Source organism: Mya arenaria, chromosome 6, assembly GCF_026914265.1.
Source record: "Mya arenaria isolate MELC-2E11 chromosome 6, ASM2691426v1".
Classification (NCBI taxonomy): Eukaryota; Metazoa; Mollusca; class Bivalvia; order Myida; family Myidae; genus Mya; species Mya arenaria.
Genome location: NC_069127.1, coordinates 34,703,115 through 34,726,058, shown reverse-complemented (window position 1 = coordinate 34,726,058; position 22,944 = coordinate 34,703,115). Strand labels below are relative to the sequence as shown.

The window sequence follows — 22,944 nt, the reverse complement described above, 5'->3', positions numbered from 1 at the left end:
AGAGGTGTTGAAGCAGTGCTTCAACACCCCTGTTCTCTATACAATGTATACAGCCAGAGATTTTGAAGATTTACTTCAACTCCTCTGTTATAGTCTATATACATTGTGGAAGCGTACACTATACTCTATTCATTGTCAAGAGGTGTTGAAGCGGTGCTTCAACACCCCTGTTCTCTATACAATGTATACAGCCAGAGATTATGAAGATTTACTTCAACTCCTCTGTTATAGTCTATATACATTGTGGTAGCGTGCGCTATACTCTATTCATTCTCAGAGGTGTTGAAGCAGTGCTTCAACACCTCTGCTCTCTATGCAATGTAGATTTTGAAACTTTACTTCAACTCCTCTGTTATAGTCTATATACATTGTGGTAGCGTGGACTATTCTCTATCTGTAGATATGAACCCCTGTTATAGTCTATATACATGGTGGTGACGTGCACTATTCTCTATTTGAATAGAGGTGTTGAAGCAGAGTTTCAACACCTCATCACCTCTATTTATTCTTTGTCCAGTGAAAATGAAAAATGGGAGAAAAATGCTTAGATTTTTTTTTGTTGGTTTTGTGTTATATCAGACACCACATTTAATATACTATAAGTATAATACACTCACATTGTACAAAATATAATTTTTGGGCAAAATGTTTTAAAAGTTAAATGAAAATGAGAATTTCTGGACTTAGCATCAACTCTGCCAAATTTTGCAATAAAATTACCAAAATAACTTTTTAAAACAGATATTATATAACATTATAAGATACTTGAAATATACAAACTATGTATTTTGTAAAATATGATTTTTAGGTAAATTTGTTAGAAAAAAAAAATGAAAATTTCTGCATTTTGCCAATTACTTTGTCAAATTTTGCAATAAAATTACCAGAATTACTGTTTTTAAATATATCTTATATTACAGTATAATAGACCTTAAGTAAAGAAACTACATACTTATGTGAAATGTGCTTTTGGGGCACAATGTTTGACAAATGAAATGATTTTTTTTGAAATTTGGTCACCTAGGCATCAATGAATTTTAAGTTTTTATATTGCAGATATTTACCAGTCGCGCAAAATGCACAATTGCAAACAACATGCAAAAGCACTTTGAAACCAATATAATGCGACAGGCGCTTTGGTGTGCCAAGCCTTGCCTTGCAAACATCTACATAAGCCTAAAAATGTCTGTCTGAGATACCAGGCGTGAAGCTGCATATAACACTAGTATGCGGATGAATCCACATGATTCTGATAAAAACATAAAAAATATCAGCCAAAGTTGCAGTATGCATACTTGACTACATGATCCTTTAAATGTCATTTATATTTTCCAGTACAAAATAAAGCACCTCAGAGCGCCCAGAATGCACCATGTTTTTCAAAATATTCTGAGGGGGCATGCCCCGAGACCCACCTAGCAATTATGAATCCACATATAAAGGGCTAGCTAAGCCCCTTACTTCTGTATGCAAAACAAGACTACATGCTCATCTTTTCTTTATCTATTCTGCCTGTTAATTTGCTTGTAAACTTATGTTAGTCAACAATATAATAACATTAGCTGGGCCAAAATACAAAAGTCTCTTCTTATGTTGAGAAAAATTCGAAAAATTCCGTTACTGTTTAATTTCCGTGAATGTTTATTATTCTTTTGCAAAGAGGTATGCAATTATGATTGCAGGGTTTATATGAAAATACGATATCAGGAATGGTCTGAAACAGCCCTAAAACACACAAAAGCCTTAAATGAAACAAACATATTATATATTAAAGAGAATTGGAGTACTGTCTATAAAACATACACCTTAAAACACAATCTATGAACAGTTTTTTTCTTATAAAAAAAGCTACAACAAAAATATCGCTGGAAGTGATGGTACTTCCCATATGCCCGTTTTCTTTGAAAAAGCAGAACTTGTAATTCAGTGTGCTAGTAGAAGGTAAATTGTTGTTGCATTATTATACACAGTTGGAAATACCATTTTTAATAATTTTTTTCATTGTTAATGCTGCACTCTCACAGATATATGAATTTTTATTATTTTTAACTTGGAATGAAAAACTTTTGTGCACATGTCTGATAACAGTTATATGAGACTGCATACAAAATCACAGTTTTTCCTATTACCATTTAAAACTCTATGTTTAATGGTTAGTAATGCTTGAGAAGAAATGAAAATTTTGGCAGTTTTTCAGACAATTGAATTCTGTTTCATTGAGAGTTATCTTATATGACTGGATTGAAGGCATTCATGCTAAAGTCAGACTATTTTAATTATTTTTTTCAAAGCAAATGTGAAAACTCTTAATCAGTGACAGTGCAGCTTTAACATCCTTTTAGATTTAATCACTATGATTTCAAAATTATCAGACAAACATGATACTAGATGTATACTGTCTTGTTTGGAATTCTTGCCCTTATTCAGTATTGGTTCAATCATAGCAGTATTTATTTGAACTGCCTCTAGGTTAAAGTGTGATAAAATTCATAAGATGTCAAATACATAATTATATAAGATTCACAATTCTTTGAAGGAATGAACTCCTGCTTACATGTCATATGACAAATTATGGACAAATACAGAACCTAATCCTAATAGTTTTTCTCCAGAATTATCAAAGGGGTCACTCTTAACAAAGATCTAGTATAAACTTAATACTAATTTCTTTAGTTTAACAATGTAATAAAATCTTGAAAGGCCATAGGCAGGTAGTTCTGACGTTCATACCCTTCAAAACCTTTGACAAGAGGCATGTCTATCAAATATAATTATGAATTACTGGTGTAAATGGGTAGTGGGTAATGCACATGTCAATTGTAACCACCACCACCCCCGTCTGGGGGTATACTGGGTGTGAATGCGGTGGTTTTGTCTTACCTATGGTATGTTGGATGCGGGGGAAATTTGGCAGGGATTTTAGTTCAGGATCAGTTCAGGGAATTTAACCTGGGGTAGGCTGGACCAAAAGTCAAAAGTCCCCGGACCTGGGGGCGGGATGTGGTTACAATTGACTGGTGCATTATGCTATTCATTTTGTTGCCCACTCTTTTGTTTTTGTTTGATAATCCATTGCACACAACTATAGATCAGGATCTTAAATACTATATATGTTGAAAATTGACAACTTTTGACATCAATGTTTTAGTTATAGTTATGAATAATGAGCGTTCATTCATTGCTTTTTTATCAAATCACAATCATAAGTGTTAGCAAAGCACACCACTTTGTGCAGTAATGTTTAATGCTGTGGCTCCTCTTATCAACCAAGCACTTGGGCTGTTGGTGGATAACCATTTCCCTAGTTTCCTCCCTGTCTGGTCACCTGTTTGAAAATTAAAACATTGATAATATATAATAATGACAAAACTTGAAAGTATTGTACACTATGTTTATACATTTGCTGAATTAAATGAATAAGCTAAGGAAATGTACATTCAAAACAAAAGGGCCAGCATGGCCCTTAATTGGTCACCTGATTAAAATGACCATGAACAAGTCAGTCAGGTAACAACTGGTTATGAAAGGTGTTGCTATTTGCTTAGCAGGTTAGTGGTTGCTGTGTTATTTGATGGTTGATAAGGACTCCTCAAAGAAGGCTGCTCTTTGTTAACAGAAATGAGAATTATGGTAAGCTGGTTGTTCCCATGGTCAATGGATGTTACGGTAATGAACCAGAATGTTGCTATGGAAGTAAATGATTACTAAGGAAGTAATTGGTTGCTATGGATGTTGGCTGTTGCTCAGGAAAAAATGGTTGCTAAATAAGGCATTGGTGCCTATAAAGGTAGTTAATGGATGCGTTGGAAGGAATTGGATGCTAAGGAAGTCATTGGTTGAATGGGGATTCATTTGTTGCTATGGATGAAGGTAGTTGCTAAGGCAATCATTGGTTGATAAAGAAGCCAAGGATTGTTTAGGAAGTCATCATTTTTTATGGAAGTCATTGGCTGCTGTAAATGAAGTATTTGATAAGGATGTCCTTGGTTGCTTATAAAGTGGTTGTTAAGGAAGACATTGTGAGTTTGGATTGTTAAGTCACTAAGTTAGACAAGTGGGTTCCTTAAGGGTACTACGAGGTCTACGATTTCCTCAACAAGGCAAAACCTTGCTTAACATCCTGCCAAAAGGTGATTATTATATTGTTGTAACAACTTGTTTCATAATCTTTGAAACTAAATACCTTTTAGTTTAGACATCAGTTTCTAAGGAATTCATACATTACTGCAGAAGTCATTGCCTGATTTGAATGTGTATCAATTTTTGTTCTAGAAGTCTATCATTAACTGGGGAACTCTGGTTAGGACAACTTTGACCCCAAGGACGAAACTTGAACAACATTCATAAAAAAAATTTATGAATTCTTTTTACTGCCTGTACAATGTACCTCGCAAATTCGGTAAAAAGTCAACTTTGGGAAAAATACAAAATCAGGCCAAAATTGCTTATATAATGGCAAATATACATTTTTTAACTTTTTTATGCATACCTTATGCTGTGAAAGAGTAAGACTTGTCAAGATTTTGTTTATATTTCAAGAAATTCATTGCTATTTTAATCTGGAATGTAATGTAATTTTTTTTAATTTTGGGGAAAATGGAGTTTTTCACAATAAAAAAATCACTGACAATGAACTACAAACTCCAACATATAAACACCACATACACAAAAACAAATTGATTACATATATAAATTACTGAATATTCACATGGTCTTATGATATTATTGATGAATATTATAATGTTATTTTTAGATACCAGTTACGGGTAGTAGTAATGAAGAATACCAGATTACAAAATCAAAGTGGAAATTGGAACTATTAGAGAATCACTTTATTTGTGGGTAGGTCACTTAAATATTCATTGAGGTGAAAAGAAATTACCATATGATGTATTGCATATGTTTAACCGCTGTTGCACAATCATCATTTCCAAGTGACTGTCTTCATGTCCAGTACTAGCTTACAAAATCCCTTTCTAGAAAGTCAAAGACTTCATCTGATGCATCTTAAAAAAGGAAGAATACAACACAATCATGAACACAATAAATGCAAATAATGTTGGGTATGCTTTAAACATGATTCAAATGCAAAACATCTTGGCAATTATTTCTAGAGCAATCTAAATGTCCTACATGAGATTTATTTTCTTATGAAAAAGTGATGTTTATGTACAAGCCAAATATACTAGAAATGTGTCAAGTGGACATTAACTTAAGTCTTGTGTTGCTTGGTGAATTGCATATACTGTGAATGAAGATGATTAACAAAAAAACAGGGATTTCTCATAATATGACAAAGTTTTTTTTACCAAGTTTGGTAAAGATTATTGAGCCATACAATGTTTTTATCTGGACTGCATCGTCTTTTATTCTGGGCAGCATAATATGGAAATCCAGGCCATGTATACATCTGGGTTTTATCTGTAATGGACCACATTTTCCAAAATGTATGTAGGCAAATGAGTTACATGGAAATAAAAACTATCTATACATAATAATAAGTGATTTGTATACATGTGTTTACCTTGGTATTATATACCCATAGATATATTATATGACATAATATTGGGTTAATACAAAAAAAAATGAAAGAATATATAATTAGGTTAATGATAAATCAAGCAAATTTAAACTAACACAAACAATTATATGTATATATTTACATTATTTCACAGTAAAATATAATAGAAATTTATAAACATTGGCATAATGCTTAAATCAGGTATCTATTTCAAGGCAGTTGTCATTAAATCATAAAATTTAAAGCTGCACTCTCACAGATATACCATTTTTACAAATTTTTTGTCTTGGAAAGAGCAAATTTTTGCATAAATATCTGCAAACCAATGATATATGATTGCTGCCAAAAAATCAGATCGTAGATTTCTATATTTCCGTTCGAAAATTAATGTTTTATGGCTTAAACCATTACTAATGGTTTAAGAAAAATGCATAAAACATTACTTTTTAAACTTAAATATAAAAATCTGCTATCTAATTTTTTGTCAGCTGTCTTAAATAACTGGTTTCCATGGATTTTCGCAAAAATTGCCTCATTCCAAGACAAAAAAATTGTCAAAACGTTCAATCTGTGAGAGTGCACCTTTAAGGTCAAAACTAGAAAATGAAACTTTAAACAATTAACTTAAAAACCATGACTTATGGTACAAGTATTTCCACATCGGAGCGGCTGGTTCTTACACACTGACAGTGACACACAATACACTCCACTCCTCTCCATTAACCCTTTATATATATTACAGTCGAAACTCGTTGGCTCGATATCTCATGGCTCGATATCCTCGTTGGCTTGAACCAGATTAAAAGAACCGATTTTGTTTAACTCTTTGTTCATATAAAATTTGATCGGATGGCTCGATATATTGAGGGTCGATATTTCTCCACGCTCGAAGTCATTTTCGCGGTTCCAAGTAAGAATTTCACAATTTTGTTTGCTTGGGTCGATGTCATTTTCGCGGGTTCAGGTAAGAACCTCACACCTTGATTTGTTTTGTTGGCTTCATTTAGCACACGGCGCTAATCGATAAAAATTAATTCAATTTATTATAATTATTATCAAATTTGAATGACTTAACAGTTTGAATAAACATGCCATCACTTTATCTAAGTTCTTTCCCTAATTGTTATACATGTATAAATTTCAATGCATCCTTATATAACTAATAAGCTATGTTTTTGTTACCCACTGTTTAAAATTACTTGTTTGCTGTTTTCGCATAATTTTTATAATTAATAAAAACAATCAAATAATATTTTCTAAGTATCGAATAAGTGATGTTACGAACTTTAAGACGTGTAACTATGCCCAATTAATACTCTTCTTTCCCGGAGATAGCATAGCCAATAACAAACGAGGTAAACAAGACTTTTTGTAACGAATAATAAAAAAAATAACATTCTGTAAGCAATCCCGCTTGGCTCGATATTCTCGAGGCTCGAAGTATTTTGGCTGGTCCCTAGAATATCGAGCCATCGAGTTTCGACTGTAGTTTAAAGCTGACGGAGGCACTCCTGCCATGTACCGCTGCCACCATTTAAGTAAACCTGGGAGGAGAAGTGCCCCAGTGTGGAGCTTGAACCAACAACAACTGCTGGAACACTATCATGGCGCTGTAACCAACTGAGCTAACTGAACGGCTGGTTCTCATAGACACGATCTACATCTACAATAACTTTACAATGTACATGAATACATAAATAACTCAAGTATGAATGCAATGTATTCATGTACATTGTAAAGTTGATGTCTACTGTACTACTTTAAAAGACACATGCATGTACCCCAAAATTAGTTTTGACAGGCATGACTCACTAATGCCAGTTGTGAGCTTGTTCCTAGCTTCGATCAAGATATTTCTTCTGAAAATGACATTGAATACACTCTAAAGCCTAAAAGGCTGTAAAATATGCATTCAACATCTTGATAAGCAACTATCTTAAATAAATTAAAATATTAGGATACAGAATGATGTGAAAGAGACTTTAAAAATATCGCTGCATTGTTGGATGTTGGTGCTGTCATCTGATGATCGGTCAGCGGCAATGATTGAGGCAAGCATCAAGTATATTTAAATAAACATTGCACTTTAACAGATTAAATGTTTTGACAACTGTTTTATTTTTTGTCTTTATACAAGCCAATAAATGCATAAGTGCAAGAAAAACAGTGACACAAGACTGCTTAAAAAAACATTGGATTGCGTATATATTTTAGTTAAAGCTTCACTATCACAGATATACCATTTTTACAACTTTATTTTTTGTCTTGGAAAGAGCAAATTTTTGTATAAATATCTGCAAACCAATGATATAGGATTGCTTACGAAAAACCAGATCATAGATTTTCATATTTCCGTTTGAAAATTAATGTTTTATGGCTAAAACCGTTAATAAACGTTTTAGAAAAATGAACAAAACATCAATTTTTGAACTGGTATATATAAAAATCTGCGATCTATATTTGTCAGCAGTCTTATATAACTGGTTTCCATGGATTTTCGCCAAAATTAGTACATTCCAAGATAAAACATAAAAAAGTTGGCAAAATGTTCAATCTGTGAGAGTGCAGCTTTAAGAAAATGATGTTTTATGCATTTTTCTTCCAACTGTTAGTAGCACTTTTAGCCATAAAACATTTTTTTAACGGAATATGTCAGCAGGCTTATATCACTTATTTGCATATATTAATTTACACAGAAACTGGCTCATTCAAACTCCAAGACAAAAATAAAAAATAACAAAGTTGTCAAAATACATGTATGTGAGAGTGCAGCTTTAAGGAGTACTTCGTTATATCAATAAAATATACTCGTTAAACTGTCAATTGTTTACGTATCTACATAAATTCAATTACCTTTTGAACTAGAAAGTGTTATATTTTCAAAGAAAATAGCCATATACCTCTGTGTCGGTCAAATTCGATGTTTTGAACCCGTTTGAACCTCTCTCGCGCGTGCTAAATACTAAATGACGCAATGTTTTGGACTGGTCTTCATTTTCTTCGATACAGGCACAACCGAGCGTAAATATTAAGCGAGAAAGTCTAGTGGAACGATGCAGGGTTCATTGGGTTTGTTTACAAAAATTCAAGCATCCGGTTAAGAAGACGACAAATAAGAATGGTATTAAGTTGGTAGAATGGAACTCCTTCCTGATTCCTGCACATGTAAGTTGTAAGTATTGACTATATCGGGATACCATACAGGACACTCAAGTGTTATTTTATATTTTCTTAGTTATCATGCAAATGTATCATTTAAAAGTTATTCAGGGATAGTTGCAAATGGTTTGTTTACATTAATTAGTTTTATGAATTTAATTGAATACACAAATTTTTATTAGAGCTTTGCACCAAATTAAATTCAGTTCATTTTACGGGAGTAACCCACACTAGCGGATCCAGAAAAGGGGTGGGACCCCCCCCCCCCAAAAAAAAAAAAAAAATATTCTGTAAAGAATCTCAGGACAATTATTCAAAAAATCTTTTGATCTTTGATATCATAATGGTAATTTTTTTTTACCAAAATGCAAAATGTAAAAAAAAAAAATCAAGTCAGAGATTGTGTTGGAACCGGTGTCGCCAAAATTGCAGTCCAGTGTTGTATCCACTGTGCTATGAAGGCTTATCCTAAACAGTTGGAATATTTAATCTTTATACCTAACTTGTAATATATTGGCGATTTTTTTTTATTGTAAATTATGTGGTACTTCAGTTAGTAAGTTTTAATGCATTGTACACATAGATACCAAGTTTATGTCAGTTTTCGTCAATTTTCTTTTTTTCCGCTATTTCATTAAACAGATTACAGCCCCTTTTAAACAAGTCTTTGGGAGGAACTGTTGGGGATTGTTATTAAAGCTGCATTTTCACAGATTTACCATTCTGACAACTTTTTTTTTCATCATGGAATGAATCATGCAATGTTAGTGCATAAATTATGTCCGCGAACCATGATTTAAAACTGCTGAAAAAATATCAGATAGCTGTTTTTCATATGTACGTTCATAATTGTTGTTCTGTGACTTAAATTTGAACACTTTCAGAAAAATGAAATAATAAGCAGATTTCTCAATACATGACTTCTGTTTTATTGTTAGCAATTAAAGGCATTGATTCTCTGAGATAATAATAATGTTAAAACAGTCAATCTGTGAGAGTGCAGCTTTAAGATTCATTTTTCCTAAGATCAGCCAAGTTAGTATTATAGCTAATTTTAGCTTAAAAGTAGGTGAATTTTATATTTATTTCAGACCAGATACTCTTGAGGGACCAATTTAAGGGCAAACAGACAAACGTTTTGATGCAAAGAAAGCATTGGATTTGAAAGGTAGATTTTTAACACATATTTACATGTACTCAATGTCATTTACTAGTATAACATAATGTATTCAAGTATAAGATATTTCAAGTATTTGGTCAGGTTGTTAGGTTTAATTGAAACTGTTAAGCAAATAAATGAAAGTCCATGCAATTTTGCATGCACATGTTTGTTGCATGCAGATTTTACTCAGATGGCATAGGGTACAGTTACTCTTGTAACTTGCTTAAAATAAATGCAAATGATTCTGCATGTGTCTGAAGTCATGTTTTATTTTTCTCTACAAATTGTTTTAAAAAATGCAATTGTTTGATTTCCTTTCTTATGTGTTATGCATTGCAGTTCCCATGGAGATGAAAAATGGAGAGATTCTAAAAGTATGAAGATACTCCTGTGTATAATGAGGAAATCTTGTCAGTGAATGGTAAGTTCTCTTTGGATTAATTCTATGTATAACAATATAAATATGAGGTAAGCCAAGAAATGAGAATTTACATAATTATTCTGTTCAAACATACATTGACATATTAAATATAAAGGCATATGTATGATTTGTCTCTGCTATTATACTCCTACCACTTGATGGTTAGGGTTCATTTGGACAAGTCTTCTATTATCCATAATTCCAAATGCTTCTGAGATTTCTAACACATATTAAATATGTTGAGGAGAAGTGCTGTGCAAAAAACATTTTTGTTTATGGTATTTTAGAGTTATTGGTCTTTGATTATTTTTCTTTCACTTTTCTATGTTTTTGAGGTATTAACTTCAAACTTCATGCACATATTGGACGTGATAAGAAAAATAGCTGTGCATATGAATCATTAAATTGTGTATGGTAGTCAAAGAATTGTAAACCTTTGATTATTATCTTTATATTTTTTTATTTTTTTTCTTCTCTTCATAACTTTTTTTCATTTTTTACTTTAATTTAACAAAACACTATTCTGTTTTTGGTATATTAAGGATTATTTTCTTATGTTTATTTTGTGCTTGGCAGTTTTAAAATTATTGCCTAATTGGTTACTGTATGCTTAAAAGCAAATATCACTCTCAGTGAAACCTCTTATTACAATAGGTGATAGCTGTAGTTTTTCATGGAAACAAGTGTTTGACAGTATGAGTCATTTTTTAGTAGCAATATATTATGTACATTTAAGGTATAAGTTCTCTTTTGCTAATCGTTCAGTTGTTTTTCAGTTGTTGCAATTGTGGACCAGGCCAGAGTTGTACTAAACCAACTAAGACACAATGAGATACAGGAATGACACAATGAGAAACAGGAAACAGGAAAGTGATGACTGATCGCCACCTGTTACAAATTCATCTAGGTACAGTTTTTTATTCCAGATTTGATACAACTGTAAACTGTTTTATGCATGCTATGATTATGTTCATCATGTTTGTTTAAGACCCTGATGATGAGGACTAAACTATTGATTATCCCTTGCCAAAAGGCAAAGTGGATACAGTAATTGTGTAATTGTGCACGTGTGTGTGCGTGTGCACGGAATGTAATCTTGAGCATAAATCCCCCAGGTATTAACTTCAAACTTCATATACAGATAGATCCCTATTGAGAAGAAGTGCAGTGTTAAGGGACCATAACTCTGTTTACAGTTCTTTTTGTAATAACCCTTTGTTATATTTCATACTGAGTTTTTGTCTGCAGCAGAACTTGAAAAGTCTTTGAGGTGTTGATCTCAAACTTCAAATATGTACAGATAGATCTCATTTAGCAGAAGTGCAGTGCACAGAAACCATAACTCAAGATTTTTTTTGTAGTAGTTGCCCTTTGTTAGTTTTCAATGTTATCCTTTGTTGTAATGCACAGTTGTGATCATGCTCAAATATGCTCATTCACATTAAAATTAATTGTCCAGGTTCAAATCCTGTAATAGAAACAATTATTTTCTTTCTGTGTTTAGCAAAGTTTATATGAACTATCTATCAATGTAAAATAAACTAAGATTTGTGTGTTTTTATCGTTTCTTATTTATTTGTATATTTTTTGTTACATATTTTTATGTGCATATATATAAAATCTATATCACAAAAAGTGTGGCTAATTTGTAATATTAAGATATAATATGTATAAGAACTATCATATTTCAAAATCAACCATAGAGCTTTTGCAAGATAGATAATAACTTAATGTATCTGATGAACAATAATGTGATTTTGGGATGCCAGCAATAACTTTTCAAGGTCAAAATATGTTCTTGTCATTGATTTTACATATAAGTAATCAGTATGCAAAGCCCTTTCAAATGATACTTATATGGGGTAACTATCAAATTTTAACATTGAAGCCAATGGCACAAATGAATGAAAAGCTCCTTAATAGTTCAATATTTGAAGCCAACAATGGAACTGTGTTTATGTATTGCTTAATGTACCTTTTTCTTTCAGAAAACTCCCCACATCCAACAAGAGACAGTCTGACTTCAAAATCTTCATTGAAGGCAACTTAATGGACAAGACATCCGTCACATAAAGATTCACTAAAATTGGAATGATATACCAATTTTAACTTTTAACAGACAAATACATTATAGATTTGAAAATAGATTACCCTTAGATAAGTTGGATGATTAACATTTACCTCAACACAGTACAAAGTGCTCATGTTGAACTATTGTGATTGATCATAGTCTGTCCTTCATTTTTATTAACAGTTTCATACAGTGTTAACACTTTAGTATGGGGACTCATTTTTAGCTCAACTTTTCGTAGAATATGGAGAGCTATACTACTCACCCAAGCGTCGGCGTCGGTGTCACCCCTTGGTTAAGGGTTTGCGTGCAAGCACACATAGGTTAATATCTCAGCAACTACTTGAGGTATTGCATTGAGACTTTATACAATGGTACTCAACCATCCAACCTACTTATTTAAACAAGTAAGATAACTCTAGTTTGCATTTAATGTAAATAATAGGCCTTTATTATTTGACTTAGAAATTCTGGTTAAGGTTTTGCATGCAAGCACACATAGGTTAATATCTCAGCAACTGCTTGAGGTATTGCATTGAGACTTGATACAATGGTACTCAACCATCCAACCTACTTTTTTTAAACAAGTAAGATAACTCTAGTTTGCATTTAATGTAAATATTAGGCCTTTATTATTTGACTTAGAAATTCTGGTTAAGGTTTTGCATGCAAGCACACATTATATCTAAGGTTAATATCTCAGCAACTGCTTGAGGTATTGCATTGAGACTTGATACAATGGTACTCAACCATCCAACCTACTTAATTTTCCAAGTTATATAACTATAGTTTGCATTTAATGCAAATACTTGCGTTTATTATTTCACTCAGAAATTCTGGTTAAGGTTTTGCATGTAAGCACACATAGGTTAATATCTCAGCAACTACTGGATGAATTGCATTGAGACTTTATACAACCACCCAACCTAATTGAATAATCAAGTTAGATAAAAATTCTGGTTAAAATTTTGCATGTAACCACATTTATGTTAATATCTCAGCACATCATGTATTGCATTGAAATCTAATCTTACAGTGATCCATGCATGTTTCGCCAAAACTTTTCAATCCTTTCACTGAAAAGCAGCGGAATAGTCGAGAGCGCTGTCTCTGTGACAGCTCTTGTCTCTTTGGTCTTTATTCATACTGGCCAGAATATGTTTACCAAAAAAATCTTAGTAGAGATTGATAACTGTTCAGGTTGGACAAAAAGCATGTAGGTTGTTTGTTCTAATAATATAAACTGTAAATGCTTCAGAAACTATATATATAATTTTCATGATATTTGTCAGTATTTATTCTCGTCAACATTTAAATGATATTAGGTGAAACTTGTTTATTGGTCAAAATGTGTTTGATTAGAGTGGCCTCAAGTTCCACTTTATATGAATGAAATTTGGTCAAGTTTTAGAAAAAAACTATGTTCTAGTTTTATAGGCCATATTCTCTTCCCAAGCCCTCCTTAAAGAATGAATGTAGGTAAGATGAAACAGGAGTCACTAAATCAAGTATTAAAAGCCTTAAAAATTGCTATTCATAGAGGTATTGTTTCCTCATCATAAATCACAACTTAGCCAGCAAGACTTTACAACAAATAAGGCATAACATGTAAAAAGTTAATAATTAGGCACATATTTTAGTGAATAAAATCTTGTGAACATATTATTGAAACAAATAATGTGTCTGGTTCTGAGGTGAGCAATAAAGCACATTGCTTAGTAACAATTGAGCTAGCTCATTATTAAAAGTTTGTTTTAAACATGAATTAAATGAATGCAAATCATATATTATTATTTTTAATCTATATTTTTTTTAGTTACCTTGTTCTGTTGTTAATTTCCATACTGACTTGGTCAATTACGGCTAATTGTCTAATTATATTTTAACTTCTAACCTAAATGTTTCATTGTACTTTTGAGTGTTCTGTTAACTATATTGCACATTATCCTATATGACAGTATAAATTCAATAAAACCATGGTTATTAAGTTCCATACATATTGGAGCACATGGTAAGCCTCTAGAAATGTCACTTCTTAAACCTAGATTCTTGATCTGTTCGCCACATTGTTTTGTTAATTTTTTGTTTATAAAAACAAATGATTGTTTAATGTCAAGGAAACCTTTTTAAAGTTAAAATGTAGATGTACATAGATAACTGTCAAATATTATTTACCATTTAATAACTGTCTAAAGGCAAAATTTCCATTCATTTTTATATTTGATTTGGGTCCCTAGGGTCATGGTCACTGTAACTAAAAATAGAAAAATGCTTGGTACTGAATAACTTCAGTTTTAATACATTTAAAACTGAATCTCACAATAAAGGCTGAAGTTCTTGTTGCATTGCAGCATTTCTAGTTAACTTTTTAATTTGACTCTTTTTATTGCTTTCGACAGGCACATATTACATCATTATTGTATTCATTTTTAAGACAAAGCCTCATTTAATTGAGCGTGCTGTCCAAAGACAGCTCTTGTTGACATAATTATAAGACACCTTATGTTATGGTTTATATGAACAATAGCTGTTTCTGTGTATGTTTTAGAAGAAACTTCCATTTCTTATCATATTGATGGACATAGATATACATACATGTACGGGATTATTGACATCAGATTCTTAGGATTAAATTTACTAATGTTCTGTTCATGTTCAAAATAGATACAGTTATGGTAAATGCATAGTCTTGTTTGTTTATAACATAGACAACCATGTCTTTTGGTTGTCCTGGTCTCCTGTCCTGTTATGTGAATTGGGTTTTATGGACATCTTCGATATTGTAGGTCCAATTCTAGTGTCTAGCTGGAAAAGTATTTAGCCTAGGGAGACCTTAGTTTGGGTTATCATGTTGGATATGTCTAAATGTTGGCATGTCGGGAAATGGCAATTTAAGGCTATGACAATTTAAAAATGTAGACGTTGCTGGGCAAGGCTCCACACCCAAGTGACTGTCGCATTATATTCTTGAAAAAATGCCTTGGGCTTTTGGTTTGTTATGAATTTTGCGAGTCTGGCAAATATCTGCATTATAAAATTCATCGACATACAGGTGACAGAGAAAAAGGTCAATTTTCAATGATTTCAAAAGATTTATTAACTAAAAGGGGATCATCATAAATGAATACAGAGAACAAGGTTAATTGATTTGACAGAGGATTGATGCAGAGCTTCAAATATTAAGGAGACAATTTCAGAAAAATGCACATAAATGATTTTTGTTTATTTGTGTTGTTTGATAACTGCTGTGTGTCGATTTTTATTTAATTTCATTTTACCCCCCAAATCACACTTCACACAATACATGGTTTCTACACTTTAGGTTTGTTATACTGTATTATAGTATCTATTGAATACAGTAAAATTTCTGGTCATTGTATTGCAAAATTTGTGCTAATAATTTGCAATTTCAGAAATTCTCATTTTTATTTAATTTTTCAAACATTTTCCCCAAAATTCACATTTCACAAAATTACATAGTTTCTTTACTTTTGATATATTAAACTGTAATATTTATGAAATACAGTAATTCTGGTCATTCTATTGCAATATTTGAAAAAGTTATTGGCAAATTCCAGAAATTCTCATTTCCATTTAATTTTTCATACATTTTACCCCGAAAATCATATTTTAAAAAAAAACTGTGTTTCTATATAATATATAATAATGTTAAATGATATATATTAGCTGCAGTAGTTCTGGTGTTTTTATTGCAAAATTAGGCAGAGTTATTGGCAAAATTCATAAATTGTCATTTTCATTTAATTTTTCCAACATTTTACCCCAAAAATCATTTTTTGCGCCATATAATTGTTCTATGATTTAAGTATATTAAATATGTTGCCTGATATGACATAAATTCATCAAAACTATTTTTGTGCAGTTTTCTTCATTTTTTGTTCAAAAATCTCCGTTTAAATCTCCGTTTGTATACATTGAATAGAGAACAGAGGTGTTGAAGCACTGCTTCAACACCTCTGAGAATGAGTATAGTATAGTGCACGCTACCACAATGTATATAGACTATAACACAGGTTCAAATTTACAGATAGAGAATAGTGCACGCCACCACAATGTATATAGACTATAACAGAGGAATTGATGTAAAGTTTCAAAATCTCTGGTTGATACATTGCATAGAGAACAGGGGTGTTGAAGCACTGCTTCAACACCTCTAAGAATGAATAGAGTATAGTGCACGCTTCCACAATGTATATAGACTATGACAGAGGAGTTGAAGTAAATCTTCAAAATCTCTGGCTGTATACATTGTATAGAGAACAGGGGTGTTGAAGCACTGCTTCAACACCTCTTGACAATGAATAGAGTATAGTGCACGCTTCCACAATGTATATAGACTATAACAGAGGAGTTGAAGTAAATCTTCAAAATCTCTGGCTGTATACATTGTATAGAGAACAGGGGTGTTGAAGCACTGCTTCAACACCCCTTGACAATGAATAGAGTATAGTGCACGCTTCCACAATGTATATAGACTATAACAGAGGAGTTGAAGTAAATCTTCAAAATCTCTGGCTGTATACATTGTATAGAGAACAGGGGTGTTGAAGCACTGCTTCAACACCTCTTGACAATGAATAGAGTATAGTGCACGCTTCCACAATGTATATAGACTATAACAGAGGAGTTGAAGTAAATCTTCAAAATCTCTGGCTGTATACATTGTATAGAGAACAGGGGTGTTGAAGCACTGCTTCAACACCTCTGAGAATGAATAGAATATATACCGTGCACAGTATATACTGGTATAGAATATAACGCCAGTGTATGTACTGTCACGGTGTATCGTGCATATCCATATAGTGTATAGAGTCTATGCACTGTGTTGATATAAGATATCAATCTCAACTTGGTCTAAGCATTCTAGATTTAATATTTTTTTCTAGATTCAAATAATTCACTGTTTTGATGTTAATCCAACTAGATATCCATGTAAGACCTTACAAGGCGGTAACAAATACATTTATTATGTTAAGTGTATGTTAGACCTAAACTTGATGTCTCTTACCAGGGCCTTCGTTAAATGTTTGGGTACTTGACTTGTCCCTGGTAATTCCATTGTATAAAATTAGTATGTGTATACCACGTGATAAATTGCGTCATAAATGCTACGTCGGAAGGCAATATTTTGTTTCGAATGAAGACTTTAAACAATGATAACTTTCCATTTTCTTTACCATTTTAAATAAAACATAGCGCAGTCTATGCCGCTTACGGAGCCCAACCTTCGGTCTTTTACCAAATTTTGATTCAGAGTTTAGTTTCTTATAACACTTCGACAAACCTTTTCACAATACGGCCGTCTGACGGAGCACTGTCAAAACATTGTTTTTGAAACAGGTTTGTCGAAGTGTTTGATGAAACTAATCACCTTATCAAACTCCGGTTATAAAACAAAGGTGGGGCTGCCCGTTGTTTCATTTAAAATGGTTTAGTAAAAGGAAAGTCATCTTTGATTTAAGTCTTCATTTGAAGCAAAATGTTGCCTTCCGACATAGCATATATGACGTAATTTATCACGTGGTATACACACACTGGAAATGTACGACCAAAATTTCGTCAATTTCTTGGCGATCGAAAAAGTCCTTCTATCGAACATAGTCATTGACAAGTTTTTGGCAATGTTCAAAATTGAAGAGCGAATATCTGTGACTTATTGCGGGTATGATGGGTATAAGTTGCATGGTTTGACGATCAGTCAAGGGACAACTGATGTCTTGTGATAGTTCGCAATATGATTTTAAAATCACGACTATTCCTGCAACAAGACATACTACTTGCACTTACGGTTGAACGTTCTTTGTCTACAGTATAATAAAACTATTTATTTCCTTGTCATAAGAGTTCATTGAATATATCTTACTGCTTTATAATTATAGAATACCACTCAATTCATTGATGACACTGCGCATGTTTCTGTATTGTAATGAACAATTTAAAGCTAACAGAGGCTAGTGCTGTTATTATGTGCATAAAGTACGTGCTTACAATTGAGAAAACACACGTCCGAACCGGATTAAAACTAAAGAAGCGGTGATAAATGCGCCAAAGTAAGAACGGTAGACAACTGAACCTTAGGCAATGAGAAAGACTTTCGTCCCTAAATAATTATTAAATTTCCTCAAAATTGTTAAATTACACAATTGATACAGATACGTTTAAACAAAAACTGTTGACATCAGCTTTGTATTATTTTTGTATTATTTAGCCTTTAAAAACAATTCTGATATGTTGAATGGCATATTGTGTAGTGGCTGGTTTATAAATGGGTGAACTTCTTCTAACTCTTAGTACAAATTATTATTGCAAACAATGAAAGTCTTACTGAATTGAAAGTGAAACAACTTTCTGCAATAATGGGGCTCAATATTATTGCGAAGGTGCTTTTTCAAGCATAATTTTAATCTGACGGAATTCAATATTATACTCAATTTACTTTACTACTTAAAATTGATAACAAATAAATCAAGCATTAAATCAAGATTGAAGATCATACAAACATCCTTAAAGCAACATTCCTCTTGCAGTTGATCGCTTGTTCCAAACGATGGAACATCAACATCAAAATGAATAGAACAAGCAAAGGGACTATCAACATGGTAAAGAATACTACCACAAAAAGGAATAACACCAGCGAAAGGGATTGTACTATCAAATAGGATATCACCATCAAAAGGAATATCAACATCAAACGAAATATCACCATCAAAATGTATATCAGCATAACAAGGAATATTACCATCAAAAGTAATAAATTGTACCACCAAAAGGAATATCACCATCAAAAGGAATATCAACATCAAAGGAATATCATCATCATAAGGAATATCACCATGAAAAGGGATATCACCATTATGGGAATATCAACATCAAAGGAATATCATCATCATAAGGAATATCACCATGAAAAGGGATATCACCATTAAGGGAATATCAGCATCAAAAGGAATAGCACCATCAGAAGTAATAGCACCATCAAATTGTTAAACATTTATTTTATGATAAATTGGTTAAAAGCTTGTATTTGCTAATTTCACAAACTTCATTGAAGCAATTTTTTTCCTGGAAATTGATCCGTCGTGTCGTTCAGAAACGGAATGTTATTGTAGCACTATCCAAAACGGGACGAAATAACGAATGTTTTGAGAATGCAATCATGAGTTTGTTTGCGTATAAACTATGTACTTCAAAGGGTTGACAATACACCTTTAGACCACTGATTATTACGGTTTTGGGGATAAGCTGGGAAATGCTCTATTGTTCTTAGAAAAGAATACAAGTGGAAGATTGTCTGATAGTTGTTTAAATCATACTTTTAAAAAAAAAAAACATAGTTTTTGTTTTATCAAATACAATTATGAAATCATAAATATCGAATTAAATGGTTGACACATTAATTTAAATCTAATTGTCAAACCGTTAAGTTATCAAAGGTAGAAATCAACAAAAATTAGACAACTAAACACATGTTTTCAATGAAAAACTATTACAACGAGGAAATGCTTTTAGGTAGCATCAGTGCTTATAGATCAATAACATAATTTCTTCGATTCTAATAAAAATATAACAAATAGTTTAACATATCAGATATGTTATAAGGTAAACGCCTAAGCAGTTCAATAAACCTTAAATGTTTCTTGGTTGGGCAAAATCGGAATCATTAATTCGCAGATTATAAGTATCTTCCATGGCTGAGAGTGTAAGATAGGTTCATTCCGACCCGAGCGGAGGGTGTTTTGCGGAAACGAGGGATGAACCTATCTTACACGAGCGGCTATGGTAGATGCTTTTTCTCCCACCTCAGTTAAACAAAATTAAGTAAAAATGTATTTTTGCTGGAACTCTTTTGTTTTTAGTGAAAATAATTGCATATGGATATGCGATAGCACGTGGTTGTCATGGATATGCGCGCAGTTATCCAGTTAATGTTAGTCAAATCGGTCTCTTTAAATAGTTCTAAGGAGAATGAAGCATTATTTCTTTAATGGTGCGTGAAAAATGTTTTATGGCGACATTTGAAGTGAGAAATAATTAATAAGCGTTCTAAATATTGCCACAAGACAAGAATTCCTTGATGCTACAGACGACAGTCTTCAACAAGGGAGGTAATTACAATGTGTTGACCATGAAAAAGGAGTTCCATCCGGGCATTTTATTTTCGCCCGTGGGCAAAATAAGAATATCTAGCATGGTTACATTATTGGATCTACTTATCTGAGGTGGGAGAAATACATGATAAAATACATGTCGAAAATTGATGAAAACGGTATAAAAATTATCAACAATTCTGTTTAAATGTCAAGCAGGAACAATGTGAAATAAATATAACAACATAATATCCTTTACAAACTGACGTTGCTAGCATAAATTTACTTAGCATTCGCCACTTCACAATCTAGTGCTTTGATTTATAAAATTCCCTCGCCCAATCTCCAACTAGCCGGCACAGACGATACAAGGTTTGAACCGGGCGGTTTGGGGATGACGGTAAAGTTGGAAGGTAGTTGTTAGTTGGTAGTTGGGGATTCGAATAGTCAACTACCTACCCTTTGCCAGTTGGGGATTCGAATAGTCAACTACCTACCCGTTGCCAGTGGGGGATTCGAATAGTCAACAACCTACCCGTTGCCAGTTGGGGATTCGAATAGTCAATTACCTACCAGTTGCCAGTTTGGGATTCGAATAGTCAACTACCTACCCGTTGCCAGTTGGGGATTCGAATAGTCAACTACCTGCTAGTTGCCGGTTGGAGATTCCAAAAATCAGAGTTAGATGTGGATATTGAGCTACTCGACTATTTCCAGACGATTATTCGCAAATATCCAACTACCAACCAGTTGGTATTACCAACCAGTTGGTAATTGAGGATTCATATTATGTCTATATATGTGGTTTTAAAGGTCACATATGAGAAATTCGACCGCCAAATGTTTGTTTATGCATGTACACATGTGTATCTTTGCGACAAACAGTTTTAAATCACTTCGCCAGTCGGATATTCGACCATTTCCAGTCGATTATTCGCGAATATTCACCTACTAACCAGTCAGTGATTGGGATTCAGATTATGTCTATATTTATGGTTTTAAAGGTCACCTATGGAAAACTCGACCGCCAAATGTTTTTCTATGCATGTAGGATATACACTCTAAACAATCTATAACCCTTACAGAAAAATGCATTAAATGTGAACAGTTATTGTGAATAATATGTAAATATTTTGCGAACTATCTGCGAACATGTGTCTTCTTCTAAGAATTCATTCGCACAATATTCCCGGAATGTTCACTTTTCACATGGAAATTAGATTATCTGCGAACTCAAATTGTGAACAAATTGTACAAATGGAGATCATTAAATGTTAACAACTCGCGAATATTAAATGTTAACAATTCGCGAATATTAAATGGTAACAACTTGCGAATATTAAATGTAAACAATTTGCGAACAGTACATGTAAACAATTTGCGAATAGTACATGTGAACCATTCGCGAACTATGAACCAATAAATGTTAACAATATGCGAACAATAAATGTGAACTATTGGAGATCAATAGATGTGAATGACCTGTGATATACATATTGTGATACTGTGTGCAAAACTTTTGGAGTCAAATCCTAAACTGCCATTTTGGAGTATATATCAAATATAAGAAGTGAAAACAATTATTATACAGTTTATTCAAACACAGGTAATTATTCATTTTGTTTTAGTATACATACATGCATTATACCTTTTAACAAACATTGTTTTCTTAACTTTTCCAATAATTTTGTCTTATATACTTGTCAAAAAATCCATTTAAGTAACTTACTGGTAACCATACTTATTGTTTATAACATACAGTTTCAGTCATAATATTGAAGAAATGAGCTGCAGTAAGATTAGATTACCATATCTAAGTTAAATTGAAATTTTAACAGTTTTTTTTTTAAGTGTTATAAGGGCATGCAAACCCCTGGCCCCAGTTATGAAAAAGGTAGAACTAAGAAATAGTTCGGCAACCTCCTGCTTTCATAGAATTAAAAGCTTAAGTCAGTCAAATATTTGTCAAATGATTTAAAACAGTGTTTGTCGCAAAGATACACATGTGTACATGCATAAACAAACACATGGCGGTCGAATTTACATATGTGACCTTTAAAACCGTATATAAAGACATAATCTGAATCCCCAACTACTGACTGGTTAGTAGTTGAATATTCGCGAATAATCGACTGGAAATGGTCGAATATCCGACTGGCGACTATACGAATACAAGTGATTTAAAACAGTGTTTGTCGCAAAGATACACATGTGTACATGCATAAACAAATATTGGGCGGTCGAATTTACCATATGTGGCCTTTAAAACCATATATATAGACATACCACTGGTTGGTAGTTGGATATTCGCTAATAACCGACTAGAAATAGTCGAGTAGCTCAATATCCACATTTAACTTTGATTTTTCGAATCCCCAACCGGCAACTAGCAGGTAGTTGACTATTCGAATCCTCAAATGGCAACTGGTAGATATTTGAATATTCGATTCCCCAACTACCAACTACCAACTACCTTCCAACTTTACCGTCATGGTTTGGGAC

General features: G+C 32.7%; 2 long non-coding RNA genes across 5 annotated transcripts; one reads left to right on the top strand and one right to left on the bottom strand.

The window, feature by feature from the left end:
• Positions 1-1,488: 1,488 nt before the first annotated feature.
• LOC128236847 (uncharacterized) lies at positions 1,489-8,424 on the bottom strand. Of its 3 annotated transcripts, none has more exons than XR_008261456.1 (4): positions 8,375-8,424; positions 5,339-5,421; positions 4,883-5,006; positions 1,489-3,325 (listed from the first exon to the last, which is right to left on the bottom strand). It is a non-coding gene; the product is annotated as an uncharacterized LOC128236847 (long non-coding RNA). The 3 variants fall into 3 exon arrangements; XR_008261457.1 differs by having other exon boundaries at positions 5,310-5,421; positions 8,375-8,392; XR_008261455.1 differs by lacking the exon at positions 8,375-8,424 and having other exon boundaries at positions 5,310-5,776.
• Positions 8,425-8,473: 49 nt separating this feature from the next.
• Positions 8,474-15,016, top strand: LOC128236424 (uncharacterized). 2 transcript variants are annotated; one of them, XR_008261352.1, is made up of 5 exons: positions 8,474-8,686; positions 9,772-9,848; positions 10,182-10,263; positions 11,040-11,170; positions 12,252-15,016. It is a non-coding gene; the product is annotated as an uncharacterized LOC128236424 (long non-coding RNA). The 2 variants fall into 2 exon arrangements; XR_008261351.1 differs by having other exon boundaries at positions 8,475-8,693.
• Positions 15,017-22,944: the final 7,928 nt, after the last annotated feature.